We start from the raw sequence: 7224 nt of genomic DNA on the forward strand, positions 1-7224 counted from the left end.
CATATAGAGAGAAGGATCCGTGAGTAGGAGAGCAAAATCCACAGACAGGTGAGCGCTCCTTGAGGATGACTCAGAAGAAACTGAAGGAAGGAGCTGCTTCAAGCCCTGATGTCATCAGCAGGGCAGCACGAGCAGCCCAACACAAGAGGGAGTGCCGTGACAGCGACAAGCAGAGGGAATGGTGCTCTCAAGACAGGACTGCTGCACCAGAAACCCACGCTCACCACACACTTCAGCACCCAAAACACAAGTGCCATTATGAGGAAGAACTTTAAATGGCAAGAACATGGAAACAAGGGCAATGTTTAAAATACACACAGGAGTCAAAGTGCAACCAAGGCATGAGAAGTATCTCACCAAATAAATTACCTGTAATTCCTGACTAAGTTCTGCAGCACTTGCCTTCACATAACACACAAGATTAAAGAGAAGTCTTTTGTGTATTCATGAAAAATATCTTTAAAGCCTTCATTTTCTACTCACAATTTGAAGTTCAAAATGTAGCTGGTCTGGCTTAAGAAAGTGTGATGTGGGGTTAATGAACTAGCTAAGAGACTTTGCATTGGAAGCCTACAAATACACCAATTTAGGCAGCTTTAAACCAGCTTTTGCTAGTACTTACAAAGCAGAATGACTAACTGCCACTGCAGAAGAAGAAGGAAAAATAAAGACATCCAGCTCTACAACCCTACAATTTAGCTGTAAAGAGAGCACGACGTTCATTCTTAAATGCCACCATTCTAAAAAATACTCCAGAAGACAGCAAAAGGCAAATTTTTCCAATAAAACTCTTCTGAGTACTAGTACATTCCAAAGGAAAAGACAAGCCAACACAATGTAAACTCCTTCCTAGACCATCTTTAAATAAATACCATTTAAATAATATTTCGATTCATTCACTGGCAAAGAATGAAATATTGGTGTTTTTTGCATTTCAACATACACGCTTTCCCCATCTAAAAACAGATTAAAGCTGCAATTCAAACAGTCAATAAGGTATGAGCAAAGTATTTCAAATTAAGACCTGAAGGATCAGTTTAAATAAGGACTAGCTAAATTTCACAGCAATAAGCATTTTCTGCAAAATAAAAATTCACTGCGGCACAGGTGAAGAAAAGGGGCAAAGACTGCTCACAATGGGAAACCGAATGGGAAACAGAAACTTAGTATTTTTAATAGTGCCCTTTACTTAAGCTAAAGGTGAAAAACTGCATATAATATATGCTATTGCATCAATCACATTACCAGAAACTATGGAGATGCTAAATCAGTCTTTTTACCACCTCTAATCTTATACTGATTCTATTTTAACACCCAACAACAACAAAAACCAAACAATAAAAAAAAATAAAGAAATCCCACAAACAAACAAACACAATACAGAGAACATATCAACCTTGTCAGTTCCAGCCTTTTTCCTCTCAGACCCTCATTACAATTTCTGCATTTATAATGAGCCAATGTCCCAAGAGAACAAAACATCTACCCACAGTCAAGCCCTGGCAGCCTCCATGCTTACATACACTTATGTAGGCATCCTTCAGTCATTTTCCTACTCACCTGGTGAAACCTTGGTTTTGCTAGGCCAGCACAGATTAGAGACAGGGAATTGTAGTGCCAGCTTTGCCTAAGTTATTTCAGACAGCAAAGAACCTAAACTTAAAGTTCTTACCTAAACTGAAGTGCCCACTGGCAGAGCAGCCCAGATGGAGGAAAAGGTCAGTGTTCCAAAATAGCTACTGTTGAAATTATTTCAGACTACAGGAGAACAGAGAGCTTGAAGAGACTGATTCTGTTGCTTTTTTGCCATTATTAACTTTTGATCTTGTGAAGTAAAGACTTCTCTCATTTAAGTGAACTTTAGAACTACAAGCAATCTGATGTATGGGTGTGTAGTAACCTTTGGAAGGACAAGTAGCATCTTTTGTTATATTTTCTGATATCATTTGAGAAAGTCCATCTAGCGGGATTTACTCTCCTGATGGAAGGAACTCAGAGACCAAATTTTTGAAACTATTAGCTCTAGTAAGAAAAGTCTTATCTCAGTTCCTCAGCATGTGTTATCTAAAGCACTCAAATGAAAGGCATTCTTTTTTTCCTGTAGGGAGGAGGAAAATTTTCCCAGAAAACAACCCAACAGAAACAGTCTTCATTACACCCCAAATGCAGGCAGCAAACCTATCCTCCAACACAAGTCTTAGCTACTTATGCTACAGAGGTGCATACATGAAACATCATCATACAAAAGCAGGAAGGCTTAGAAGAGGAAGCAAGGTGAATGCTACCAGTTGAACTAAAGCATCCAGTGGGATACAGCTCATGTGAGAAGCTCTCCTATGTCATGTACCCTAGATGAACACAGTACAAAAAAACAATAATGTAATTTATCCCCCCCATGCTTGTGAAATGTGCTTGTAAGCCTTCAAAATCACCTCCCTTAAAAATTTAAAACCTTCTTTCCACACATTGTCCAAAGCATTTTAAAACCAGCTTAACACACACATACAAAAAAATCCACCCTAATAATAATAGAGTCAAAAAATAAATTGAGAACTTCCTGTCCTTACAAGAACAGGAACTACTCTGTCAACAAAATCCAAACATGTTCCATCAATCATCTGCTTTATCTATCTTCTGGATTGTATGTATACTTTTGGGTGTGAGTACTAAAGCATCCCAAGGCCTTTTGAACAGGCCTTTTGAAACTTTAAAGAATGTTTTTTATGAGGACAAATACCTTTAAGAAAAATTTTTCTCAAGCACTCTTTGAATTAAGAGTTATGATCTCAAGGCCAAGCTCTGAACTGCTCAGAGGTATGAGCAAGCCATAGGAAAATGTAAGGCAATGGGACACCTGGTACATCCTAACACTTTCCCTGTATCCACAAAAGCAAGTTTGATGGGGGGAAAGACCCCTGGAATTAATTTCTGGGAAACAACCTTCTCTGCAGCAGCTGTGCAAGAAATCCAACACATGAGAAACAGGCGCAAACGTCATGCTGTTCCTGGGAATCCCACAGACCATCACACAGAAACTCAGATGATGAAAGGCTTCAATTTAAGGGCAGTCTGGCACAAAATACAAGAAACCACCAATCAAAGAAAGAAGAAAATGCCAACAACAAAACCCATGTCCTTCCTACCAAGAAAAAGAAGTAAGAATGTTCACCATTATAGGAAGGTCAGGCAGCCGCTCTCACTTGCGGCAGGCTCCAGTACAGATGGCTCCTATGTAGGAGAATGCCTGAAGAGCACATGAAGGCAGACCTGCTGCCCTGCTCTCAATCTCCTATGTCCATCCCACATCAGAGGTGACAGGGGAACAGAGAAGACAGTTCTGCACTTTGAAGTCTTTTCCTTAAAAATTAAACTGGTCCCTGACTTTTTGTAATGTATTCACACACTCAACTTGGAAGAAAACAACACCAAAAACCTCAAACCCAAGCCAATGTCAACAATCTAGAACATGAGGTTTATCTTTCAACTTGTTTTATCTGTGGTAACAGATCAAGGAAGCTTAGGTTTAAGGACACACTTTTCCTTCAAATGCCTATTTCCTCACAGGTATTTACTTATTTGTGTGCTCGCACAAAGAATCCAGCTCCAATTCTAATCAGTACCTGACATTTTATTTTAGAGTCTATATGTGAGTGAAAATTATTTTTTCTACAGTGCAATGTATAAAAAAATAGAACAGACCACTAAAACAGAAGCTTTATAACGTATTCTGCAGAAAACACTTTGTACATCTAAAAAAGCAGAAAAGAAAAAAAATCAGGATAGCATCAGCAAAGATTCCTCTTTCAAAAATCCAATATAACCAGCAGTAGAGTCTCAAAAGAGTGGGAGACATTAGGGGAAACATAAACAGCAATTTGTCTGTCATAATGTAACAGTAGCCAAAACCAGGGCCTGAATAGAATAACTCTTTTTTGGTTTTGCCCAGCAATTATTTAGTTAAGGCAGTAACTGTCACGACCCAATCATGTTTATCAGAAGCCAAAAAGGCTGTCAGGGACCGAAAAGCTGTTAGAAGAGAACACTCTTCCTTTCTCCTCCTGAAAAGAGAGCTCTAAGTTGTCAGAAGACGTTTCCTGACTGACCATCTCAGAGTTCCTTCAGCCTGAAGCGTGCTGGAGAGGTTGGTACACAAAGTGCCCTCGCCAGCCAAGGCTCTCCACACCGCAGTGAGGAGACAGGACTGAAGACTGCATTAGGCTTCCCCTTTCTTCAACCAAGGCAGCACACAGCCGCATTCTCCAAAGACACTTCAGTGTTTGGGAGATGCAGCACAGTCAAACCGACTTGATTTTCCAAAAATGGAGGAAGGCCTGGATGTATTTTCATACAGTCTTTTGTAGAGACTTTTCCATTTCAGAATCAGAAGTCATTCTTTTTTTATTTAGTCTGATGAACTTCAGGTTTTAACCTACAAATATGTACCAAAACAGCTACTCTTGAAATAATGTTCAAGTTCCCCATGACAGGGTTGGATTGTACCACTACAAGCACCATTGGAACTGCAAGCATTTAAATAAATCCATACACTAAGCTTTCAGATTACACATAAAAATTTAGTCATTAAGGTACTTGTCTGTCTATTAATGCTCAATTAAGTCAGTGTATAGCGATTTAATTATCAAATAATTCACTAATAAAAAACTAAATTCTGCTAGAAAGATGACAGGCAGTTCTTTGAAACTTGTCTTTACATAGCCTTCATTTTTTTGCAGTTCATAGCAACGGTGAGTGATCCTCAAACATACACAACTACTTCTGTGTTACAACAGATATTATGACATGATGGGTGCCATTATCAACAGAAACAAACATTAACTCAAAACTCAGTATCACTGAAGGGTGCAATGTTTTGATATGGGTTTTGGTGCAGGTGTTATATGACATCTGACAACTGTTACTACCAGTTTAATTTAATTTTGTGATTATAGGCAGTTTCTTATTGCATGAGAAGGTGCTAGAAGAGCAACCAGAAAAAACAGGTTTTGAGACTTTATAAGGAAATTTCAAAAAGTATTTAAAACTATGTGAATCTGAAGGGAAATTTAGGAGGCACTTCGCTGCTTTCTAACAAAAGTCCTATAATGGACTGGTGATCAATGAACATGTGCAACTTTATCAGGAAGAATAGACACAGGAGTAATGCCATATATTCTACCTAAGGGCTCTGACTTATCATCAACTCCAGGAAGTATCAACTCCTTTATATATAAGCCCAACAGTTAAAGGAATTACATGCAGATCTTCTAACAAAATCAAGGGGGCATATACCTTGAGGAGTTCATCAAGGACTCTCCTCTAGGCAATATTTAATTTTCTTCTTTTGTTTTGTTAGAAAGTGACAAGTAATTAACTTCTAGTGGCACAATGAACAGTGACAGAGCAGTATCCTTCCTGCTCATGCTTTGCCACTTCTCTTGGTTTTGCCCTCTCACATCACTTGAGAGGCCATCATTTCTCTGAAGTAGAAATCTAACCAATACATAGAATAACTTACACACCTGCTGAGAATCACTCTGAATCCAACAAACACTGATGGCAATTAGGTGACTCCTTGAACTATAGGGTCTGTGACTTAAGCTACAAATACTACTACTACTACTCTGTATGTTTTCCAAAAATACTCTGCAGATGAAGTGCATAACAAGATTCAAGACTAATGCATAGCTTAGCTTACACAATATTACTTTTTAAGTGATGTTTTTAATGGCTACAACTCTTTCTATGTTAATTCAACATGTCCTAACAGGCAGGTATATGCAACAAAAAGTCAGCCACCATAACAGGATGAGATGACCAGAAAGAAACAATCTATCCCATAATAATAAGGATGATAATTCTTACAGTTCCTAGAAACTGAAGTAGGTGCATTACTGGGATGAGAAATGAAGTTAGGCAAACACAGGAAAATATAAAAAAACCTAACAGTCAAAATGCAGAATTTTTAATCATAAGAGATCCTAGAAAGAACTGAATCAAGACAGAGAAAAGCAGTTCTTGAACATGAGAACACGCATTTTCCATTGGTGTGTGCACTTAGAATCCACCCAGGCAACAACCACACAGCTGCCCACAAAAACGGGCACACCACTTCATGGGATGAATGTCTGAAGGTTTGCAAAGACAGAAACGAGACAGAAGTGGGATAAAATCCAGACAAGCTGAATATAAAATGAGGAATATTCGCATAAAGAAAAAATGAATCACTTCGTTCTCTGAACTGGCAAGTTCTCAACGTTATTTTTAATTTTAAAAAACCCCAAAACAAAACAACAAAAAACAAACCAACCAACCAAAACACAATCCAAACCCCACACAGAACAAAACCCCCATCAAATACATGTCCCACCATAAACCCACCGAACTCACAATACCAAATCAGAACTGTCCTCATTTCTATCCAGCAGAAGCCCTTTTCCACCACTTCCAGCAAAGACACTGCACTTCCAAACATTTCACCTGGGAAGTACTGCCTTAAAGCATACATAATAGATGAAGCTTGTGGTCACCTGCAAGCTTCAGTTTCCCCTGAGAGAGAAGGTGCCCTTTATAAAGGCTAGGCCATCAAAACTATCAAACGCAAGTGTTTTACTTCTCCAGACAAAATCCTTTAACACCGACAAACCCTGTCGAAAACCTTGGACTTAAAATGTCTGTCGTTGCCTCCAAAACAGTTTCTCTTTTTCACACTAAGCTGTCACTCAGGAATCCACACATTCTGCCCATGAGCAAGCTAAAATTTACTCAAACAAGTACAGTTTTAACTTAGTTTCGAAAAGGCACATCCAAACGCTACTTAAACACTAACTTTGTAAAACCTGGAAAATAATCAAAAGGTAAGGAAACCGCCAAGTTGAATACGAACAGAGACCTACACAAGGAAAGGCAAGGAAAAAAAAACCCATCATTAAAGACACAGTACATGGAAAAAACCCCATCACTACACAGAAACACAGAATAAGTACTGAATAAAGTACAACCATATTACCACTCTATTAACGACAACGTTTACCTGGTCGAGAAAGAACCTTTTTAAACCTGGCAGGAAACACCTATTGTTTATCACGACAGAACTACACTTGCCGAGTCTAAGACGACCATAGTTTGGAACGTAGGGTCCGGTTACACCCCGAAGGGACAGTGAAATATCAGTTTTAGGGCAGGGATTTCCCATATAAAGGGAGCAGCACCCTGGGGCAGGCAGCT

Source organism: Geospiza fortis, unplaced genomic scaffold (assembly GCF_000277835.1).
Source record: "Geospiza fortis unplaced genomic scaffold, GeoFor_1.0 scaffold120, whole genome shotgun sequence".
NCBI lineage: Eukaryota > Metazoa > Chordata > Aves > Passeriformes > Thraupidae > Geospiza > Geospiza fortis.